The 25,119-nt window shown below is 51.1% G+C and overlaps 1 long non-coding RNA gene across 1 annotated transcript; it reads right to left on the bottom strand.

Moving 5' to 3' along the window:
• Positions 1–669: 669 nt before the first annotated feature.
• Positions 670–24,372, bottom strand: LOC119113345 (uncharacterized). Its single transcript, XR_005095895.1, has 3 exons — positions 24,296–24,372; positions 15,561–15,708; positions 670–706 (listed from the first exon to the last, which is right to left on the bottom strand). It is a non-coding gene; the product is annotated as an uncharacterized LOC119113345 (long non-coding RNA).
• Positions 24,373–25,119: the final 747 nt, after the last annotated feature.

Raw genomic sequence — 25,119 nt, 5'->3', positions numbered from 1 at the left:
AGCGCACGTCGAGCCGGGCAGCTGGCAGCCCGCCAAGCTCCGGCTGCCGCCCTTCGAGCCGGCCGAGCCGAACCAGATGTGTCTGGAGCCGGGCAGCGAGAGCACGACTCGCCGCGAGCTGGCTGAGGTGGAGCCGGTGCCTCGCGAGCCGCCGGAGCCAGCCGAGCGGCTGCGAGGCGAGACGCCCGCGGTGGCGGCCCGCCGGCGTCGGCAGCGGTGGCGCCACCACTCCAGCGCGTGCCGTCGGATAGCGCGCCGCGTGCTGCTGCGCAGGATGAGCACCAGGAACAGCAGGCAGCCCTGTAGACTGTTGATGATGTCCGTGGCGGACCTGCCGCGGACGGGAGGGGGAGGGGAGGGTCAGCTGTGCCGCGGGGCAAGCCGACGCGCAGGCAACACCAACCGCCGTGGGGAGAGCTGAAGTGCTGTATTCTGGGTCAACGGGGCTGACGACCCATTTAAATGTGGAACCACGGACTTAGGTGATTGATGACACATTTATTGGGATATGGCCCGACGATAGCAAAAGTGAACTCGCAAACACGAGCTAGATTTAACTGGTCATATATTGCCGGCTTGCTTGGCCAAGACCATTGATAGTTCTTCGGCGGCTTACCAGATGTAGGCGGGACCGACGTGCTTGGACAGGGCCTCGGTGATCCACGAAAGTCCCATGACGACGAACAAGTTCACGTATATCTTGAGTCTGAAAAGAACGGCACCGAGGTTGTCACTGCTAGCGAAAATTTAGAGCGCGATTGTCGAACTTTTCATGACTGGAAGAAAGTATGGTACGATGTCTCAGACGTCGTGACGCTAACATCGTGCTTCTCCGTGAAAACTGACGAGGTCGGATTAGATTTGGTCATCGCCAAGACACCGACCCTGGTTGTGTTCCGAGGATGCATCTTCCGAGACGACCACTCGCCAAGCTGCTGTCTAGAATGACTGCCAGTTTCTGTCGGTGGGCGATGATAATTCATATTCCAACGATCGTTTATTTAGATTGGCGTTAATCTGTTCGAGCTATGCCACTAAGAGGGTTTTTCGTACACGAAACTTCATCGCATGATGAAGGATGATGCGCAGAAACAAAACTGCATGCCCTTGATACCATCCCAGCACATCAGCACACCAGCATCCAACACGTCAACCTACAACTACAGGAGCTGCACGTAAAACGAGGGGACCTCACATTCCCGCGTTCATGACTCCCATTGGACGAGGCAGGCACACAGTCCCGTGTCATTTGACGATGGAGTCACATAGTGCCGTACCAATTGGACAAGGGAATCACACAGTCCCGTGCCCACTGGACGAGGCAGCCACACAGTCCAGTGTCCATGACTCCCATTGGACGAGGCAGCCACACAGTCCCGTGCCCACTGAACGAGGCAGCCACACAGTTCCGTGCCATTTGACGGTGGAGTCGCTCAGCCCCGTGCCCACTGGACGAGGCAGTCACACCGTCCCGTGCCCACTGGACGAGCCAGTCACTCAGTCCCGTGCCCACTGGACGAGGCAGTCACACCGTCCCGTGCCCACTGGACGAGGCAGTCACTCAGCCCCGTGCCCACTGGACGAGGCAGTCACACCGTCCCGTGCCCACTGGACGAGGCAGTCACACCGTCCCGTGCCCATTGGACGAGGCAGTCACACCGTCCCGTGCCCACTGGACGAGGCAGTCACACCGTCCCGTGCCCATTGGACGAGGCAGTCACACCGTCCCGTGCCCACTGGACGAGGCAGTCACTCAGTCCCGTGCCCACTGGACGAGGCAGTCACACCGTCCCGTGCCCATTGGACAAGGCAACTTCATAGTCCCATGCCTCCTGCAGATGCGAGGCCCGGACATCGGAAAAGGCATCAGATAGTAACACGCGGAGTGTGCATACTATCGTGCTGCCCACCACAGCCACCAAAACATGACATCAGAGACCTTTGTATCGGATCTGGCCTGTTTACTTCAAACATACGCCGACGCGCCGACCTGTGACTGTCCCACCAGCATGGGCAAGACCGGAGCCCGCCGGCGGGGCCATGTGCAGGGCGGCAGGACGGCGGTCCCTCGCCGACCTGTGACTGTCCCACCAGCATGGGGCAAGACCGGAGCCCACTGGCGGGGCCATGTGCAGGGCGGCAGGACGGCGGTCTCTCGCCGACCTGTGACTGTCCCACCAGCATGGGGCAAGACCGGAGCCCACCGGCGGGGCCATGTGCAGGGCGGCAGGACGGCGGTCCCTCGCCGACCTGTGACCGTCCCACCAGCATGGGGCAAGACCGGGGCCCGCCGGCGGTGTCATGTGCAGGGCGGCAGGACGGCGGTCCCTCGCCGACCGAGCGACCTGCTTACGGAAGGAGCTGCTGGTGGGTGTGAGACTGCTGGATCAGACAAGTGTCAAGCGCGCTACAATGTCATCCTTTGCGCAAATGGGTCCTTTGATGCTGTTTGTGTATGCATTGTTGGTATGCTCTATCCATATCACTTTCCGTTATTTTTGACTCACTGTTTCACTCTTTGTTAAATGCTACATACTAGTCACGGACATTGTGTGCGAGTTGTCTGCTGAAGATGCCGGGGGAGCCTGCAACTAACATTTCACACCAGGCCCCGTGCGGCCCCCCGAATGACCCCTCTCAGTATCGCAGTCCCCACCTTGCGAAAACCCTGTGCGTTCTCATTGCATACACATCTAAAATCAGCACTGTTAGTAGCATTAAGCATTTGAGGACTAGTGACTGGGCACGAGCATTTGGTCTGGCAGTCGCTGGTGATTTTCACTGGTCCGGCGCGCACCGGCGTGCTTCAGCCCTCGCACTGGCAGCAAGCCGGATCCCTGGCTCAGTATGCAGGCCAGCGCTCAGCAGGCTGGCCGGCCGCGACCGCTGCTGATGCAACTAGTCAGGTCATCTGTTATGGTTGCGTCTTCAGCGCTCGTCAGCTGATGCTTAATAAACCCCCCGGCGGTCAGCCGGCCGGGCTGCTGGATGGAGGCACTCATGGGCGGCATAAACACGAGGATGCTCGTACGGAACCGGTGCTGGGTTGGGCTGAGTAGAGAGCTGGAGAAAAACACGCGCGTGGTTACGGGCGTGGTAAGGAATCCAGAAGTGTTGTGGAAATGTAGATACTTCCAGTAGTGCCGAAAAATGGCACCGACGGTGCCTTTAATCACAATTCCTTGCGTTTCTTGGAAATGTAGTCATAAAAGAAAAATAGCAAATCTAAATGTAAAATTTTCTGACATTGTTGGATGATTCAGCAACGAAGCCCCGCGAAAGGAAAAAAGAGTGGGAAACGAATGGGTAATTGGGTTGGACTGGTCAGGAGTGAGCACAGGATGGGTGTAGGAAGGGCCCCATGGGTGACAGGTGACTGAAGTCCTCGACTGCCTGTTGAATGGCCTCACCTTGCAGATGGCTGAACTAGAAAAATAGCTCGTAACATGCAGAGGTCAAACAAATACGAAAAGTCTGGATGCGCCGCGTAGCATATCACCAGACGTAGTATAAAATTTCAACAGTGTCCACCTGTTTTTTTTTCTCTCTCTTCCCCCGTTCCCACACGTCCTTCTGAGCAGCCGAGTGTTTGGCCAACGTTAGCACCTGAGTACACCTCACGCGTCCGCTGACAGGGTCGTCAGCTGGCCAGGTTTTCTTCAGCTACAGAGGGCAGGCGGCTCACGACGCCGACCACTACCGACACCGGGTCACCGGCCGCCTCCGTCAGCACAGTCTCCTCTGCCCGGAGGCGCTGTCCGGCCTGCGAGGCGCCACTGCTGTCCGGGCTTTCCCGGCTCGTGTATCATTAGTCCCCCTCCCAGCGCGCTAAAGCGCAGCAGCTCGCCGCCGGAAGTGTTGGGCCGTTTCCGGGTCAAAGGTCAGTGTCCGGCCGGGTGATGGCGTCAGGTGGCGAGTGACGCGCCTGGCCGCCGCGACACAAAGCTGGTGAAGGAAGCTCTGCCAGCCCGTCACACCGCTGCCGCCCTGACTGCCGTGCGGCTTTCAGAAAGGCTGTGCTGTGAACGGCCTCCAACTTTGGTTGGCGGTAGAAGCGAAGCTGATAGTTACCGGCGCACAACACGTCAAGGAAACTTATTTAGCTCTCACTAGCTTCATCACTTTGCAGCAGCGTACGCAAGGACTCCTACCGATTCCACACTCGAACGCAAGAACAGTCCCAAAGTTCTTATAAACTGGCTGCGCGGTGTCTGGTCTACATTTGCTTTAATAGGGGCGTTGTGACTTGTATTTCACGATGCCCAGTCGAGTCAGTTTTCTTTTTTATCGCAGCATATCATAAGCCCACAGAGGCTTGGGCCAAGGTACACCGCCATATAACTGTGAGGCGTAACACGAGGATACCTTAGGCCGCCCATCACCTATCATGGCCATGGCCTCAGCATTTAACATGGCCCTGCATATAAAGGGGTCACGCGTGACAATGGAATCGATGCACTAAGAAATGTCTACTGACATCACTTCACACAGGACGGCTTGGCCTGGCGTGGCCTTGAACTTGAATGACATCCCATCACCACGGTGACCTCCCAGCCGCTTTGATTCACACTCGAACAGCTGAGTGGTCGATCGCCGCGTTAGTGCGTCACCGCAACCCGCTGAGGTCTCCCACTGCGGGCGAACCTCAGGGCGGCCAGTCCGCGTCCGCAGCTCCAGAGGGGTCCTGTCGCCTCGGCGGCGCCCGCCCGGGGGACGGCTCACTCCGGCTCGAAACTGAGGACAGACAGCAGCGCTCCAGACCAGACGGGACGGCGGCAGGCTCAAAGCAGAGCGTGCCAGTCGGATGTACGCTGCTGGCTGCAGCTCAAGCATGCACGTGTTTGCATGCGCAGCCAGCGTTTGACCCTGGAGGCTTCCTGTCCGCGGTGCGGGATGGATTTCGGATTGATGGGTTCGGTGCAGCGGAGCTGATGCACCGGTGCTGCGCCCGTCTTGAGCATGGACTAGCGACGTTCTCAGCGTCAGGGCCGGAGACCGGCGATAGACAACGGCGTCTAGCCACATAAGGTAGTGGGTCGCGGGGAGGGGCAGACTCTGGAAGCGGCCAGGAAACAGCAGGATATAACATGTTCAACGGGTGTGGATAGCGTCGAGTTATGACTGGGTGATATGGTGATGATATGGCTGAGTGACATGAGTACATGAGTTATGACTGGGTGATATATATGGTGATATATACAAATACTTCAGTTCACCGCGATTTTCAAGTTGGAAGGTGCCCGTTTAGGCAAAACAAGCTTCACTCTTGTGAATAACTTGGTGGGATTAATCTTTGGGCAATATTTGTGCAAAATCAGAACTCTCCTCTAAGTGCGGGTACGAAGCTGGTGTTACGGATACTATATCTTGATAATGGTTGCATATATATATATATATATATATATATATATATATATATATATATATATATATACATATTTAGGCATACTACATTGAAAACTGTGAAGCTATGGGCAAGCTTTCTGTTAGGTCGTTTGACATGCCTGATGAACTTTTCATGTCGGGTTGAAGTTCGAAGATCGAGTCACCAAAATTGGCATAAACTAGGCTGAATATCGGTCACACGTCATTCGAACGTTACGTTTCGGTTTAATCCTAGAACCATTCCAAAACACATGTCATCGTACACGACCAAAGGAACACTTCATACAAATTCGATGATTTAACCGAAGAGAACAATAGTATGTCTCATAAACTAAGTTTGGTTCGCCTCCGCTTAAGACATACAGTTACACAGGCTTCAATACATATGTGGACGCAAAAAAAACACTCCCACCGTAGAGGACGCCCATTACCAGCTATACTCAAATTCATCATGTAATGCAAGAATAAAGTTGTTGGTTGGGTGCTGGGCACGTTGGCGGGTATGTTCGGCTTTTTATATCGCAAGAAGTGTTTGTTGTGTTGTGTTTTGATGATTGATGCGTCATCGGTGCCAACCTTGCCTGTCAATGTTGTTTGGTGGCACTGGATCATGTGTTGTTAGGGGGCACTGTGCCTGAGATACATTGTGATCCAGTCGCTTAGAAAGGGAAGTAGTTTTAACGCCAATGTAGCCCATCCGACGAAACCTAAACTCATCGTTTCAGGTTTTGGAGAGCTGGTAAACTATATTAGTGCACTTAAATATGGATTTGTGTCGTCATATACATTTTAAAAGGTCGCTAAGGTCGCTTGTTGTTCTGTTAAAGGTCGCTTGTTGTTCCTTATGATAGGTGGTGGGCTGAAGGTGACAGTTTGCATTGTAAAACCATCCTTGTCAAAACCGGTTTTAGTCTAACAAACTATGCGTGTGGCAATTTAAAAAGCGGAACAGTTTTTAACAGATCTCCTTATCAAAGCTCTAATCACCCTTGTTCTATTGCTAAAAGATACCCGCTGTCGCCTTCTCCATACGTCACGGCATCTGTAGCCTTCGGATAAAGGGATGCTATATATATATATATATATATATATATATATATATATATATATGTATACAACATACATATGGTGAGCATATAAATGCACGTGTCTGATCTATCCACAAAAAATCCAGACAACGTTAAATTCCATAAATACCCCACATGAGTTACGCGCCTTTTCACCGTCACCGTGTACGTGACCACATGCCTTTAAATATGTAAAAGAAATCATTAAAAATATTTGCGCAGACACGATTTTAAGGAAACGCGTTTATCGCTTGCGGCAGTCTAACAAACCACTGGTCTCGAACAGTATTTACTGTAACATACAAAGCACGTACATAGAGGCGTCACTTTATGTACCTGGGGGAGAAGGACTGAGGCCCGAACGCTGACCCCTCCCCCCCCCCCCATTGCTCTTCTGAGCCCCTCATTGCTACTCTGAACTCATCAGTGCATATGAGGAAAGGGAAATACTGGGCCGATTAAATGCAAACATATCATTTTATCGATTGGTACATTAGGTATCTAGACAAATCACTATTAGCATCATTTGTGTCTTGCATCAAGAAGTTACCGGTAGATGCCTTAAGTTTTTGTCACGCCAATTCATCCATATGTTAGATCAAGCTGCAAATGCTTAACAAGCTGTTTACATAATAACACCAGGAACTGGATAAAGAGAAACTGACTGGAATGTACAGCACGCCTTTTAAAAGTGTAGAGCGACCCAGTACCCTTGTCTCCCTCAACAGTGGCAAATATATTTATTGTACAGCCGGGACTGTGGCATTCGACCGCGAACTGAATGGCAAAACACGATCTGCGACACCGGTAATCATCAAAGATTCGGGGTCAACAGCTGAACTTTGCAGCGAAAGCGTCACGCCGCAATGTTCGTCACAGTCCGTCCTGGCTTCTGATGTCACCTGTACGTCAGCGCGGCCGCTGTCACCGACCGCAGGCTGTCCATGTCGGGGATAAATATAGCGGACGCCTGAAGTGGCTCGAACTCACCCCATAGGTCCGTGAATCGGAAGGCAGGCACTCTAATCACCTGAACTACCGCGACGGGATCGAGTCCTTGCGGGATGGGACGATTTATAGTATTGCTCGGAGATGTACCTTCCACCTGGCTGCACCACAAAAAAGGTGACGAGGAATGGGATCAACATATTTTGCGCGATGTGATCCAGAGTGAAATAAATATTGGGATGGTATTGTTTTACTTTAGTTAAGGTACATCCAGGCACACTGAAGGTTCATTATTTTCTACATGAGCACCACCAAGTCACCAATCCGAAACACCAAAACTCAAGGCTTTTCCTGCTTATTTCAGTTTCCAACATGCGTCAAAGCGTTGGTCACGCTGTTTCTTAAGACGGCCATTCTGGACGCTCATTCAGTCACTAGTACGTATCTACTGCATCCTTTCAGTCATCGACATGCCTGCTGATAAGGTCATGCCAGTTGAGTTGTGCATTCATTTATAGGTGTATCACGGCAGTGTACTCACAAAAGTTTCATAGGCCCTTGTCCGTACGCTTCAAGCCACTGCATTCGACATAAAACCGCCCTTTTGTGCATCAGGCCACCTTTGATGAGCGATTAACTACGCCTATTTTCGTTGATCACGAAAACTCGAATTGCTCAAATGCTGTTTTTTTCTGCGAATCACACCCAATTATATGCATTTTACATGCCAAAAAGGCGACTTTACATCGTCTTGGAAGGGAGTCACTGCCCTGCGAGAAAATAGTTTAAGAAACGACGATATATCAGAACACAAGTTTATGCTTTTATATAACAGGGACACATTTTAAAATGGCGCCAATGTGGAGAAAATCAGTTTTTGGAGAATCAGGTCGACCTTATCGGCCAAGCGTCCAGTCGATTTTAAGAAGTGACACCTATGGCTGTGCAATGACGTTGAGTGAAGACTTGCGCTGACAGTGCTGGTAAATGAAAATCGGGCCTCTAAAAACGCTGAGCCTGTTCCGCTGTTAGAAGTGTTGCACATCATTAGTATGTCCTGCTGAACCCTGTATGCCTTTGAGACCTTTGACTTCAAATACTTCACAAGGTTGAAAAATGACCGACGCAGAATTGGTGTACCGAATAGCTCGCGAATAAAGCCAAAAATGAAATGGAAAATGCTCTCTCTCAATGTTGGCTGCATGCACTGCGGCCATCCACGAATGACCCCACAATATTTCAGAACAGAGCATAAGTACCTGCCTATGGTGATATGCAAGCACATATACTTTGCTAAAGCATCTACATGTGCCAGCTTTTCAGTGAGCCTGTCCGTTTCAGTAGAGCCTGCCCTCTTCTTCGTGGTCTTAGGCTGACAGCCTGAACGTGCTTTCTCACTTAAAGTGACGCCTAGATCGCAGATGATGTCGGTTATCTCTAAGGCTGGGCCCGCAGCATCTTGAATCCTTTGCATCCGTTTCCTTTTGAGAGTCATGTGTAATAATTTATCGGATCGTTAATAAATGTCAAAAAGGACGGATACAGCGGAATACCTCCAAGAGTGCCAAAGGCAGCCGAGCCCCTTTCTATTGCGAAACACTCGCTTCTGTTCATCACGGAGATACGATGTGAATCAACGTGAAGCATACCATGAGTGGTATGACGAATTTTGCAGCTTTTAGATGGCAAGGGTGCGATGAACACTCCAAAAAATCCCGTTACAGTCAGTGTGCATTACATCAGTTTAAAAAACTGGGCATTCTTAAATCAAAACTGAGGTTAAAAATGTTAACAGGATGGTAGCCACAAAGCCACTCTCCACACTGGACATGATGGAGTTCACGCAAGCCAGAGAAAGTGAAAACGCATCCATTTCCAGAACTTTACCACCAAAAGGAGCCGGAAAAGCACATCGCCAACTCTTGATCCTTCAAGCGCGAATTTATTTGCAAATAAGAATCATGTAAGCCTTCTGTCATCGTCTCAAGCCGTCTCATGCATGAAATACAGAATGCACAGGTTTGCCAACGGCAAAGCGAGCCCAGCACAGCATTCACGTATGATCCTAGCACTTACGCGTGCCTCGCTACAAGCCTCGTTCACAGGATATCTCGCAACCTAACCACCTAACAACTGACGTCACACTGAGGCGCAGTCCGGGATTATTGTTTGATTACGTGATCCGCTGGAACAACGGGAAAGCAGCGTCAGCACAGTGGTTTTGCGAACTGCGCATCCAAGGCACGGTTTAATAGGTTCGCTCGCTCCCTGCCGTCAGCAATCTTCGTACCTTCACAGAAGTCAGCGTGATTGTCTTGGTGAGCTCTGTTCCCCTCCTGTTTTCAGAAAATCCTGGATGAGCCCCTGTGCTATGGTACGAACAGTATCAGGAGGATAACCCGGACTTTGCCTGGTAGCCAGACAGTATCAGGAGGATAACTCGGACTTTGCTTGGTAGCCAGACAGTATCAGGAGGATAACCCGGACTTTGCCTGGTAGCCAGACAGTATCAGGAGGATAACCCGGACTTTGCTTGGTAGCCAGACAGTATCAGGAGGATACCGGGAAAAAAAAAAAAAGAACCGGACTTTGCCTGGTAGCCAGACAGTATCAGGAGGATAACCCGGACTTTGCCTGGTAGCCAGACAGTATCAGGAGGATAACCCGGACTTTGCTTGGTAGCCAGACAGTATCAGGAGGATAACCCGGACTTTGCCTGGTAGCCAGACAGTATCAGGAGGATAACCCGGACTTTGCCTGGTAGCCAGACGGTATCAGGAGGATAACCGGACTTTGCTTGGTAGCCAGACAGTATCAGGAGGATACCCGGACTTTGCTTGGTAGCCAGACAGTATCAGGAGGATAACCCGGACTTTGCCTGGTAGCCAGACAGTATCAGGAGGATAACCCGGACTTTGCTTGGTAGCCAGACAGTCGGCTTATCCGCCTGTCGCTCTGCTCTGTTCTCCAAGAGAAGGAAAGAGGACAGATGTGGGCTAAATCCGTGCTTGACACTTGAATTATTTGAAAGCGATTTTTCATATCTGAATCCACGAAAAATGGCCAGAATATTAGTGGTCTACTTGTGCAGGGTTATTTAGGTGGATTCAAGCGAAAAGTCAATTTCTCGGAAATCAGCCAGCATTACCGCAAGCTGGGTATGAGACCGAGAGTCTTTCCCAAACGGCTTGTGGAAAGTTAAGAATATTGAAATCCCTTCAGTTTCGCGGCAATGAACATTGATTGAACTTGCATTAAAAATGGATCAAAGGTATAGCTGTGTGAAATCCTAGCCCAAACTTCACCAGGATGTTATCACGAATGCGTCCCCTTCATTATTGCTTTGAGCAAAGTTGGTCTTCCAGAGCATTAAAGGCAGCTCGGGTACTCGCCACCGCAGCACTAAGTTCGCGTGGCTTGGTTGCACGGTACGCTCTCCGCCCAGTTTATGTACACAAATGCGACTCATAACGATCGCACCGCAGACTCCAGCCTGGCGCCGGCCTGGAGCCCAGCGTCTCCTCGGTTGCACAGCTCTGCGTGCATCCGCCCGGTCCCGGCCCGCGGCCATAAGCAGCGGTAGCAGCAGCCTGCTGCGACGGTCGCCGCGAAAGAGAGCGGCAGGTCGGCCCGACCAGCTCCACACGGAGGAACACGGTCCGGGAACATGTGGCCTGTCTCTTGAGGAGTGGTCTGTGGAGGGGGGTACCCTCCAGATACCTCCGGATGACAGGAAGGGAGGGGTCATCGGGGACACCGCAACACCGCACGTGCTGTGTACTGCGCACTGCTGCCAGGCAATACCTCCCGCTGAAGAGGCTGCAGAGCAAAATGTCTTTACTTAAGCGAGCAAAATTTCTGCGACGACCAATTCTTCATCCGTGGGAAACATAACGCTGCCGACACGAAGAAAAGTTCACGTGGGCGGGTGCCTGTCTTTGTGTGTGTGAATTTCTGCACCGGTCTGTTTCCCCTCGCTCTCGTGAAACTCATCAGCGACTGGCAAAATAGCTCAGTGGCTGTGTCACCAGAACAAATTGAACGTTCCTCCTCCAGACCCATACAACAGACGTAGCAGCTGAAAAATGGCTTTTAAATGGCACAGTCATATCCGGCGGGCCGTTGTATGAACACCTTGCGCTGTTACGTGGGGGGGGGGGGGGGGGAACTATGCAGCCGCTTATCAGAATTCTGCCTTGGCGAGGCCTTCCACGTGCTCTCTGGAGTCACAACGGCCCCCACACTTGCTCTTAGGCGCCTGTTCTTAATAGTGAATATCATCCCGACGAGGTTCATCGACTGTGACGTCACTTAGAAGTGAGTCACGAGGCCGGCGCAGAACGCTGCTCATCTTAATATCGTTAACAGATAGAATGAGCCGATTTCGTCTTTTGGTGAATCCATCGAAACTCAGCAGCGGCCCAGGTAGATCAGATGTCTCTGCACAGTTATTGGAAAGCTATTCGGTCGGAAATATCGACTTTGATCGCACCATTCGAGTGTGATGAAGCACTGCAAATGGGTCTAATGTGCACGACAATCAGCAAGGGTCGCTAACACTTTACTAGGGGTTGCTGCGTTAAAAACGACTTCCTGTATTAATTTTCTTCCCGACAAGGTTAATTTTATTTGTCTCTTACATATTGTTGTCTGCTAGTAAGCTGTTATTTCTTGTTTCACCACCTACCGGGAGTTAATCATTGGGCTTCGAGTATGATGTCACAACAGTGGCGTGGCCAGGCTTTAACGTTCAACATACTGCACATGTTTGCGTGGAACATATCTGATGGCAATTTTTACGGTTGGTACGGGAAAAGCCAGAGACCCAGTGAGTATCAACATCACCCAGTCTAAAAATTTGTGGTCTCAGAGGCCCACACTAGCCTGACCTCGCCAGCCGCGCTCTGGCAAAGTTATATTTCACTGTGAACTGGCTGCACCGCCATGAAGTTTCTCAACAGGTGGCGCAATTCTGAAAAAAACGTGATAAAACATTTCTCAGAAATTTCAGCGTAAGTTCGGCAAGATCATGTCGTGCACATGTGCAATGTTGCAGCAACACCACCATTTTGACTCCCTGATGGACAGGGGTATAATCTTCAAAGGGCGAAAACCGGGAGAACACGGTCCGGAAACATGTTCAGATCTCGACGACGGAAGTGTCGCGGCACCGCGAGGCGTACCGATGCTGACGAAGCAGAAAACGGGCGATCGTGCCAGAGCCAGTGTGGATCGATGCGTGTGAGCTGTTACACGTTACTCATTGCAAACCATAATCCCTTTGAGGGCGGTTTTAAGCACTGTTGCCAAATACCAGCGACCAGAGCAGGCGGGACTGTAAAACCAGTTATGCCCTGAAGCTGATTGCACTATTGAGTGTAGCCAGAGTGGCTGTCATCATCAGCCGTGGTTGATTGCATCAGATTGTAGTTTAATGTGACCAATACCCAATCAAAACGTTGGTGTTTATCTCAATTCTTTTGTCAGTCAATATGGCTGTCAACCAATCGAGCTTCATCGATTTCATCATTCAAAATTACCGGCAACTTGTCAAAACCAAAGCCAAACAATATGTTAGCAGCGTCAGCGGCAGCTTTAGTGTACTGATACTGAATAACAGTGGACCCGTTCTCGCTACACTTGTGGGATAAGGATACTCCAACTCATGTTAGAAGTCATATTCGTACAGGTTTTCGAAGACGGCGTGCTCCGTTAGATGGTGTTCTTGTACAATCTACGTGACGATAACAATGCCGTCTGGTATCACCTCAAAATGAGCTTCGGGGGGGGGGGGGGGGGCGATGCCGTGCAACATGACGAAACCTACCCGAAAATGTGTCAAGAAGCGGATTTCTCCACGAAGTTGGTTCGCTCTCCTCTCAAATATGGGGGTGCGGTAGGCGTGGACTGAAGCCTCCTCGGACTGAATAGGGAACTGCATCCCGGGCTTCGCTTGTAGCACATCAAAACAGCCCTCTGACTGCACTTCGTGTCTGTGTAATGATATCCTGTTCACTTGCCACAACATGCTGCAGGGTGCATCTAAGTAAATGCGACGGGGGCAGACGCAGGGACCATAGTAAGGAACATCACGTATGGTTTTATGTAAGATAAAATGGACGCACCAGCACAAAGTGCTTTCACAGGGCACGTCTAGCGGCGATCAAACTGACCCCCACGCCTTTCATTTGTTATCTACCGCTGACCAAGATGAGTGGCGCTTCTGCTCTTCCAATGTAACCGGGCTTATGAGCAAAGCCATTACAACCGCACCCACCACAGTACTGAAATATATAGCCAACACGCTTTTATGCCAGCCCCTCGTTGTGTGCCTGACTGAGCACAGGAAATTGCATCTGCAAAGGGTACATTGTTTGGTAAAATGTCTCAATTCTCATCATATCTGGCATTTTTGGTCACTTTTTGACAAAGAAGGCATACAAAATGTGTTGTCGCAATCGGAGGTGAAATATACCTACCGCGCATTTTTGTATATGAGGCTTCCATCCTTATAAAAACAACCTATATGCGGTTCATTGCTTAAAACCAAAGGGAGCTGTGCTCTTTGAACGCACTTAGTACATTGAGATCTTGGAATGGCGTCTCGGCTAAATACCGCAACACTTTTAGCGATTATATTTGCCTGCCTGTCCAACCCAACATACCGTTACCATACCTGTCCAACCATTTCACATGTCAATCTGGCCTGCAGAATCGATCGTTACCAAACCTTCACCAGTCGTTTGCCACGGCTCGGCGAACAGACTAAGGGAAGCTGGGGAGGGGGGCGGGGCGGCCGGCACCGATGGATCGCGTCCCGCGCCGCTCCCTGAGGGTCTCCGAAATTGAACTGCCACCAGTGCATATCAAACGGGCAGTGGCAGAGGTCTTCCCGTCGGGAGGAATAGGATCAACGCCGTGACCTCTGACCCTCAGAGACCTTGTCAGCGAGCGGCGACAGGTGCCGTCCGACGAGTACATCTCTTTTGGCCATGTCACCTCTGTGTCGTCAAGGCGTCGAGCTGCGGCCGTCAAACTGGGCACGTCAGAGGGTGCCGCCGGAGACGTCCAGTGGCATCGAATGTAAACAGGCCGATGTGATAACTTAATGCCACTATCGTTGACGGATGGTGCCCCGCTCATTAGACTTGACACGCTTAGTGTAACGAGTATCTGCAAACTCGGCGCAGTGCTCAGTGTTAATAAGAGTGTATAGGGAGATACAGTCTGGCGGGGATAGCAGCATGGAGTGACGCGTGGCACGTGCGCAAATGACTTGTGTTCTTTCGCTTGCTGTTGAGCCGGTGGCGGTGTCTCGCGTGTGAAATATGACACATTAAGTCCTCAGAGCGTTTGGATCCTATTGATGGGTCTGTTTTGTCCTCGTACGGCCACAATCAGAGCAGGCAGCCGCACGTGTAGACACGCGTCCCCACCGGTCGAGTTTGCTGTGTCCAGGACACGACAAGCCGGGGCGGTCAAGGTCGACGCGCTTTATCATGCCCATGACTGCTATGAAGGCACGCACTCCTCTGTGACACAAACGCATTGGGTGACTCATAACGGGCGAGCTCATCTTGGTACCGCTCAGTTTCCTATACCAAAATCCGACGACCAGACACGACATTTTGACCTTTCATGGATGTTCATTGGGTCCCGGAAATGTGAAAACCATTCGCTTGCGTGTTGTATTGAATTGCGGCCGGTCTCGATGCCGGCAGCCGGAGCCGCCGCCGCACGCACGCACGTGAGCCGTCATGCGATTGTGTGGGTTTGTGATATTGATCGCACGGGCTGTAGCGCCCAAACTAAATATGCTGCTTGATGCCCACAACGGCGGTGTGAGTATGTGCTTTGCTTTAGGTAGTTCTGGTCACGGTTTTCGGTTTAAACCATATGGTAGTGTTTCTTCTCATCGTTCGCTTCCAGCCGTCTGTGAGAGTGGTAAGTCCATTTTTCACGAAAACGCAACGCACAAGGCGCCGGTTTACCAAGCACGAGGGATTCTAATTCCGTTCTGGTCTCAAGTTACACGTTTTTCCCCGCTGCTTACGCTGTCAAAACATTTGGATCATGTGCACGTGAGTCCTGCGTTTCATCATTGCTGCGCAGGCCCCAGCACCCAGCACCCGGCATGCTCGGGCGTGCCCAGCCGGCTACCTTTCTGCGATGTTCTTCCGCTTGCGCACAGCCGCAGCGTCGCTCTCGCCGCGGCGCAGGTTCCAGGCTGTGACGACGAAGAAGCCCACGTTGGCCGACATCAGCAGCAGGATAGGCCAGTGGAAGTACACGAGCATCTCCCTGCTCCCTGCGGCAGGCGCGGGGTCCAGGGGTCAGCGACAGGTCAGCAGGGGCGGGGCAGGGGGACACGTCTCACGCCGGTGACGGAGGGGTGCTTGACGAATGGGAACAAGGCACCAACGTTGCAGATGCGGAAGGTGATAGGACGGCGGGTACCGGCGCGGCGCGTCCGCAGCTCACCACCAAGTGGCAATGGGCTAGACCTGTACACAACGAGCGCGGTGGGACACCGTCACGGACCCGTCCGTGTACTTCCACAGATATAAAAAAAACTCCGTTCGAGTGCCCCGAGTGTAGTGATTGACTATCTTATAACCATGTGACGACGTCGCCCCGTAAATCGCATCAAATAGCCGTTGTCATTGGGGCTTTACCGATGCGCTTGGCGTAAAGTGTCGTCTAGCCTTCCACCTTGGCGGGAAGAGCGAGCAGCGCGGGGAAAAACTCCGTACCTCTGGTTTTCCAGATGAGCAGCATAACCTCTACACTTTTAGTACCCCAGCAGGTCCGGCGTAAATCAACGCCAGTCATACGCATGTAGTCACATGTAAACTATGATCACGTGGGTTGGTGTAAGAGCTAATGATTACGCCGAACAAACATTGTCCTATGTTGAAAAGGTATTGACTAAAATACCACTACTTGCCAATCGATCGTGCGAGACCCCCGCCTTCATGTCGCCCAGCGTGGCCAACCTCGGCGAACGCTGGCCTGGCTTCGTTAGGCCAGCGCTGTGACCTAACCGCTGCGGCCTAAGATATTCTGAAGGCCCGCGCTCGGTACGGACAGTGGCGCCTTTGTCGCGTTTTATTCGACCACGATTGTGCCCTGATTTTCACGAATCTCACACTAAATGCCGCAAACGCCATGATGAAGTAGTTGAGCCAAGGCTTGAGTGGCAGTCACGCGTTGGTGAATACCCGGGCGGTCATGCGAAATTCGCGCGCGTTTCCGAACGAGATCCCTTTTTTCTGTTAAAATGCGCCAGATCATCAACATTTTGCCATGGAGCCAGTTGGTGCAGGCGTTCATCACGGTCCGACAGCCGGGCTCAATTCTTCCTCCGATGTTATTTACGGCCTGATCGGCCCCGCATGCTGATTGACCTCAGGGGAGAGGGAGGGGGCAGGTAATATGATACCGGGCGATGCGGCCCCGCGACGCCCGGGCGGTGTCGGCCAGAGCACCGGCCAGCGCGTCCGGCCCGCGCTGAGAACGGCCCTCCGGTGATGTACTGGAGCTGTGTGCCCTGCCAGGCAGCCCTGAACCGCTCTGCTGGACACGAGCAAAGCTTCTGCAAGCGTCCCATGGCCGTGTTTTGGGGTGCGTCTCTATCCGAACAGGAGCCGTGCCAAGTATCCGACTTGCGGCGCAAAACAGCAGTGCGCTATTTACCCCAAATGAAGCGTGACGTCAGCTGATGTAAGCAGCAAGGTGAGATTCCAACAGTCAAGCCATCGCATTAAGCTGACTGCAGTGCGCGGCAGCTCTAGAGAGCTCGCGTGAATTGGACGTAAATTGCGCGTCTCAGCAGAAACAAGGCATTTATTAGGACCTGATCTCCAGCTGCAGCACGTTTCGTCACCCTGACGCGCCATTTGCCCTCACGTTCCGGAGTAGATTAGTGGGAAGAGCCGAGATGCGGCTCCAAGTCGCAGCGCTTGTTAACTTAACATGGGATCACGTAAGTTGTCCAGTGCATTAGCGGAGAACATTAGTCGCATAGTTGAGACAGTAGTATTAGCCTTATTCCTCGGAAAAAACAGAAAAGTAGAGATAAAGTTAGCTTGATATTTCAACAATAGCAGAATAATTTTCTTAGCAGAAATTTTGAACAGCAGTAGTGAATTTTGCTTTTTCTATAACCTCGAGAAAGGCATGCTGCCGAAATGTCATGCTAACTATATCTCCATTTTCCTGTTTTTTCCCCGAGGAATAAGACTTATACTACTGTCTCATCTATGTTAACCTGGAATCTCTTGAAGGGTGATGAACGGCTTTTCAACGCTATCTTCGTTCGAGGAAAGGTTGATTTGACTTTCCTGTGATTTTTGTGGCTGCATCTAAACCGCCCAATGTAATCAAAATCAAAATGAAATAGCTAACCCTTCTAGACCAGACATGCACCGCTCCGTATACCTGAGTTCACAGTTCGCTTTTGTACGCCGGCATTGCTGCGCTAAAATGCGGAAACATGCGGAAACGTACCACAAAATACAACAAACGGGATTCTCACCGCATTAGACCCATTCCCTCCTCAAATAATGAATTGTAAAATACACTCCTGATCCTATTGCCGAGTGCTGCTAACATTTTAGGCAATGTACTTGCAACTTAGAAATAGTAGATCAAAAGCGCTTAATACTTAATGAACAGGATATACTTTCTTCCTCCCTACCTGAATATTCGTGCGTCAGCCACTGACGCGGAAGCGCCCAGGAGTGCTCATACACCTAGTTCATGAACCTGACGGCCAATCTAGCGCACAATTTCGAGAAATTAAACCCGCGCTGTTAGAAGTGCGCTTTGTCTCACATGACTCAATTACGTGTCACGTGTCAACACCACATTATTACGAGTGTTACTAATGAGGATGTCCTTGATCATGTCATACCAAAGGTGCCTGCCAAAGACAGTGCCGGGTGCGTGCCCTCTCCCGAAAAGCAAAATTTACATGGTCGATACTCAAGTCTCAGTAAATGAAACTGGCCAGAGGCCAATGCTTCTCCCCACTTCACCTACACCTAGGATGGCGAGCGTGAGCTCCCGTCTGTCACGTTCGGCGCGAGCGATGCGGTGCCGGCGTCCCCATGCGGTGATGACAGACCGCTCATGCCTAGAGCACGCCACCAGCGGCCCTGACTGGGGCCGGCGTGACATATGGACTCTCCGGGAGCACCACCAAGGACGGGCTAGTTAATGGCGAACCGCAGGGACCCTGCTTTTCTATCGTTTTCTTTCACCGCCGCACATTTGTTTGTTGTTGCTTGAAACGATGCCTGTCGTTAGCCTGAGGCGCAAACCATGTCTAGTCGCGCCTGGCGAGCTGCACTCCCAGCTCGGCTGTAAGTGGGCTGATTCGGAATCGAGGCCAGGTGTCAGCGTCACCAGCCCTGCGGGAGACACGCCGCCAGGCCCAGGCCACAACAAGTAACCTCTGGCAGGCGCGCGTCCGGCGTCAGGAACGCGGCGGGAAGGCCAGGCCCACTGGCGGCCGGCCGCTCCAGCTGCAGCAGCCTATCGACTGGAGGTGGGAGCGGCGTGGTGGCTGGAGCCGCCGCTGCCGCCTGTGCTGGATGAACCGCCGTGATCTGAGTGGCGGTTGGTGTTGGGCGGCAGATAATGAGCCCGTCTCGCCGCCTGCTCGCACCGCCCTGGTGGAGGAGACCACTGGGAGCCAGGGTGAGCACCGCCAGGGAAGAGCGCATCTGGCAACCAGGGTGGACACCTGCCAGGAAAGAGAGCTTCTGGGCGCCAGAGTGAGCACTCTTCGGGAAAACGGGCCAGTGGGAGCCAGGGTGAGCACCCGCCAGGGAAGAGGGCCTCCAGGAGCCAGGGTGAGCACCCGCCAGGGAATAGGGTCTCTAACAGCCAGCGCGAACACCCACCAAAGAAAGACCTCTAAGGCCTAGGGTGAGCACCCGCCAGGAGAGAGAGCCCCTAAGAGCCAGGGTGAACACCGGTCGGGAAAGAGGACCTCCGGGAGCCAGGGTGAGCACCCGCTAGAAAAGAGAGCCTCTGGGAGCCAGAGTGAGCACCCGCCAGGAAAGAAGGCCTCTAAGAGCCAGGGTGAGCACCCGCCAGAAAAGAGGGCCTCTGGGAGCCAGGGTGAGCACCCAGCGGGGAAGGGGGCCCCTGGGAGCCAGGGTGAGCACCTGCCAGGGCAGAGGGCCTCCGGGAGCCAGGGTGAGCACAAGGGAAGAGGGAAGTTCTGCAGCGCTCGAAGCGGATGGCGTGAGAGGCTTACTCTGATGACGAAATCACTATCTCTAGGCCGGTGAGCCTCTTTTATCTGAATACGGCAGACTGCAGCGCAGCGCTCTGGCCCGTTTGGTATGCCTCGTGGTGGTTATTTCCAGGAACATACAGCGAAATCCTTACTTATAAGGTCGCATGCTTCTGAGAGTTTCGGAGGACCTCTGCATGAACAATCGGAGCAAACACCACAGCATGAGCGGGTCATGCGGGCTGCATGTAGTTATCTAGGATCCATGACAACTTTCAGAAGCCATAGATCATTGATCATGTTCGGTACATTGTTCACTCGGCTGTTCGGTGCGCATACGTGCACCAGTGACGCGGCGCAAACCGAGCGTTGTTGACAGCTGCTACAGTTTTTGCTGTTTTCTGGTTTTAACGTTCACAGTTTTTGCTGTGGTCGCAACACAAATTCTTGCATCTTCTTAAATCACCCCCAGAGCCCTTATGCATGTAGCTTGCCATGCCGTACGTGCAATTTTCATTGAGGTATGTTTTCCACAACTTGCTGCAAGTATTGAGCTGCAACTGCAACTAGTGTTCCACAATGGTGATGCCCTCAATGTCCAGGGTACATGAAAACATTTGGAAATTTAGCGAATATGATATCCCAATAGAAGTGTCGGTTACATCTGCCCTTACATCGTTAAATAATTATAAGTGCTGGCAAGGAAAATGACATCTACGTCTGATCCTCACTAAATCAGGAAAGTCCCCGACGGGTGAACTCCAATCTCCGGAGCGGTCCGTTTGTCAACGTAATATTCCTATTTCCACCACGCTAACTGGGGCTGTTGCTATACCAACTCGCAGCTGACGCAGCCTCTCAGTGGTGTTACAGTGTGGTAAACGCCATCGAATTCGCCCGGAGCCGTGGTGCTAAGTGGTGCTAAGAGACGTGGTACTGCATGCGTGGGCGGAGGGCGAGATTGGTCTTTAGAACGCCTGCCAATCCCCCCCACTTATCTATCCTGATGGGCTGAACGACTGAAGTCATGGGAACGGCCACTCGGCGGCTAGGCAATGACGCTGCCATATTGGGGCTCATTGAAAACAAATGTTTAATGCGAGTGCGGACAGTATTTGTCCTGCAGACCTTCACAAGGTCCGTATGGTGGTTATTGCCCGCGTCTGTGAGCGTTTAGGTGGCATATTGTGTTGTTTGTGTGGTTGTTCAGGCTCCCATGGGTGGAGCGTTCTGCGATATTAGTTTGCAGCCAAATTAACTATTTTGGCGCTCATGATTCATCTGCATGTGTCTCGCAAAGCCCAGGACCCCTTATTGAAGCATGTTGAGAAATATTGCATCATTAATAGAATGTTCCACGCCGCAAAGAATCGAGTGTGTCGTGCTGAAGAGCGGCACATCGAGGGACAGGCGGACAACCAGCGCCACGCCCCCGTCTCTAATACTGCAGCGAACATATATGTATTGAAGAATAGCAGATGCCGTGACCTTTGCTCCGCGATTTTCAGTAATCAAGGAAAACTCAGAGATGTTACTCCCGGAATTTTCAGAGGTCACACTGGGGTGTATATATGGTAGTCGGGATAGTAACACGTCAACTATAGCCTAACATTGTTCTAAATAAGTTCAAAATTTGCAGCTCGCTTATTTGTTGTTGTCGACATGATAACCTTGTGGCGCGACGACCTCGACCCTGGCGTGACCTGGCATGACTTAATGTCAGCAGGAATGTGCACATCTGCGTTCATATGATCGGCCTTCAGTTGCGTAATCTCGTTGACCTGCTGTTGCACAATCAGATGGCAGCTGTCGGCATTCACACAACAAGCACTGCTTAGCGTGAGTTCTAGTCAAGGTGACAATCTTGCATGGATCGCTAGTATTGAGCATTCCTATAAAGTTACTTTCAACATGATATGAGGGGTGATGTGACAATCTGACACTCAGTCGGTGATTTATGAAGAAACGTTTTGAACTGACGGCTATCATTCGGCTTCACCAAATTATCATGCATTGAACTCCACAGGATTGACATGCCGGTGGGCAGTCGAACACCGTCATATCTCGGCCGGTGGGCAGTCGGACACCGTCATATTTCGGCCGGTGGCAGTCGGACACCGTCATATCTCGGCCGGTGGGCAGTCGGACACCGTCATATCTCGGAATTTATTAGCTTAATTTTGACGGAAGGGATTTCAAATAAGAGAAAGTGTTCTGGGCTGGCTAGCCTTTCATTTTGAACACCATATGAAAAATACACTCATGGCAAACGCGAAAGGCCTAAAACTAGGGTAAGTCTGGACATTTGGTTCAAGTGAAATAAATCATCAAAATCGCATGCCTTCTTCAGATTTGTGATGCTATGAACATGTTGGGCCGGCCAGCACCATATCGTCATGACGCTTGTATATCTTGTATATCCTTTCTTGTATATCCTGGGTCGCTTTATGGGGATTTTTCTTTCCCCATATGGATTCACCAGTGCGGGGATTTTTATCACCTATGGCGACGCAAATTTTTCAAATTGCATGTTGATGCAAACTCTCCAAATAACTGTGTACACGGCGGCATTAAAAATCGCTGTAGTCAAAGTGGCCTTCGTTCAGCTTTCGAGAGATGAAGCAATGTGTCAAAGCATACACCTGAATAGACAGGTGATAAGTTGTCCAGACATGCCTTCAAAAGATCATTCTTGAAATCGTCTTCGGGATACGAAGGCCACCAAAATTTTTGCCAAGGTAGGTCATACTAAGTCAGGGAAAGTCACCGCGCTTTACGGCTTTCAATGAACAGCTAATGATGACATGGAAAAGGTCACTGGGTGGGCTCCGAATCTACACCCACTTGAACATGTGATAACTTTAGTATTTTTGGAATAGTGTTTTTTTGGTTACAATAAAAGCTAAAGCTTTTAGAACAGGAAAATGAATAGAATCGTAGTCGTTTACCTATTGACAAACTCCGTAGCTTTTAGTGGCCGAAACGAGTGAAGCAAAACCCCATGGAACCCAGCCCAAGTTAACAGGCACAGCAATTCGTTCGCAGTCTGCGAGTGAAAGATGCTGTTATGCTCTTTGATCTTGAGTCCAATTCCGCATTTTCCAAAAGCCGATTGAGAATTCGAATACAATTTATCTTGGAAATGAAGCGGTTTGCTTGACACCAAGTCCCTAACGACTGCGATTCCGTGTCCGAATTGGGCCCGTGTCAGATTCGGAGCTAAAAAAGGCTGAAAATATTCACTACTTTCTGACCATTCTTGATCACGTAATCTAAAGTCCAGAAGTTGCAGTTTGGAAATGTGAAAGCTTATTCTGCGCACGACAGCCCGTGGCAAGTATTGATTAGGTCAATGCACAGCAAACGATATATTGCTTTTTACAATGTTGTAATCTTTTCCGCAAGCGAGTTAGAAGTCCACCAAAGACAGCCACACCGTTTGACCTAGCAAAATAGTTCAATGGTTTTCCACAGCCCATTCAGCGTGGCTCTGACAGATCTGATCACCATACAGCTGAACTCCAAACGTCCGATTACCCTGGGAACGAATTTGACCAGCCTTGAAAGCTGACGGTGTCAGGCACCGGTCTGGGATGCCCACGGGAGGATCTCGCTCCTAAGCTGCAGGTGATCATGTTACTGCGCACCGGACTCGCCATTCGCCGGCTTAATTTTAAAACCCCGCGCGGCGGCCAGTTGCAATTGGTCGGTCGTTATTGAGCCCAAACTGAGCAGCCTCCGTCGGAGCCAGCCGCGCTGTCATGGCGATCGCCGGGAACTCTGCGGTGATTCAGCAACTGAGCAATAAGTGAGCCTTGATGAACGCGCTTGAAAGTGGCACTTCCAAATGCCGATTTGTCTAGCTGCCGACAATGACGGAATTAGTCCGTGAAGTTTGCGATTTTAACGATTTCTTTAGCGACGAATTTTGATTTCGACGGAAAGACGTAAGATGATCAATTGCGGCGAGAGCGTAGCATACTGTGTCCACATCTCAACAAGATGTGACCTTTAAGGTCAAGTTCAAGGTCAAATGACGTATACCTCCATGTTACTAAAACGTTACCGGTCGATTTCGGATTGCTGAGAATCAAAACTATCCTTATTTGTTAAACTAGCGTACGTGAAAACAATCCATGCATATCAAGGCAACCCTTCGAAGTCAAATTCCAACTCAAATAATATGAACCTCTCAGTTACCAAAAGTCGCCGGCTGTTTTCGGATTTCAAAACATAAAAATCGGCTTCAGCGCATAAACCAGCAACCATAAAAACCATGACCACTCAAGATCACATTTCAACGTCAAATTTAGGTTCAGATGACTGAGGAATGCCATATTAGAATGCAGACGAATGGCTGATTTCGGATTCCGGATTTCTTGCTTTAAAATCCTATATCGGCGCGTAGCGTTTGGGTGATATGTCTCCTGCACACCTCCCTCACCTCCCCTGGTAACAAGCCGTTCTGTACACACCCAGTGCACCTCATCCGGGAACCAGTATTTCTGTGCTCACCCAGCGCACATCACCTGGAAACCAGCCTTTCTGTGCACACCCAGTTCACCTCACCCGGGAACCGGCCTTTCTGTGCTCACCCAGCGCACCTCACCTAGGAGCCAGCAGTTCTGTGCACACCCGCTCGCCTCACCTGGAAACCAGCAGTTCTCTACGCCCAGCCGAGGCCGCGGGAGGCCGGGCGCGGCCGTCAGCCCAGCGGGGCCGAACTGCATGAGCGCCGTGACCAGCGTGAGCAGCAGCGGACTGCCCCAGCAGTAGATGCAGTAGCGTGCGAACCGGCGAGTCTGATGCCGCTGCGTCGGACTGGAGCGCAGCCGGCTGTAACGACCAGCAGTGACGTCACATGACGATGGCGGACGAATGTACATGTATATATATATATATATATATATATATATATATATATATATGAAGTTGACGCAGTTTTTCTGATCTCGATTGGACTCGCCCGACTTCCTTACTTCCTTCGCCTCATATCAACTACCTGACTTAGCGGCCGTCCTCTGGTAGAACTTGTCTAGCAAACGGTTCCAGGACAAAAAAGCTTTGAACCGAATGCTCTTTAACCAAATGTAAAACACGACTGCGTTTTCCCGCCACGTCTTCTTGCCTCGATGTTAAAAAGTCAAACGGTTTAAAAGCAAAATGCATGTAAGAAATTTTTTTTGGAACGACATTTAAGTTGCCGAGCTGCAAATAAACCGAAATGCGTAATTTGCCGAGAACGAGTTAGACGGCATGTTACTTGCCGAATGTCACTATACTGGGATGCTTTTTAGGTGAATGGCAAGTAGACGAATGGTCAATGACCGAATGCCTTTTTGTCGAAATCTGAACTTGACGAGGGGTAATCATACGAGTTCAAAGTCGTCAAATGGCGAAAAAGCCGAATTCATTTTGCATATATGTGAGCTAGATTACTTCACTTTTTTAAGTGACACTTCCAGCAGGCTG

Source organism: Pollicipes pollicipes, unplaced genomic scaffold (genome assembly GCF_011947565.3).
Source record: "Pollicipes pollicipes isolate AB1234 unplaced genomic scaffold, Ppol_2.1 Scaffold_7262;HRSCAF=8765_pilon_pilon_pilon, whole genome shotgun sequence".
Taxonomy (NCBI): Eukaryota; Metazoa; Arthropoda; class Thecostraca; order Pollicipedomorpha; family Pollicipedidae; genus Pollicipes; species Pollicipes pollicipes.
Note: the sequence above shows the minus strand (reverse complement) of the source record. Positions and strands in the feature narration are given on the sequence as shown.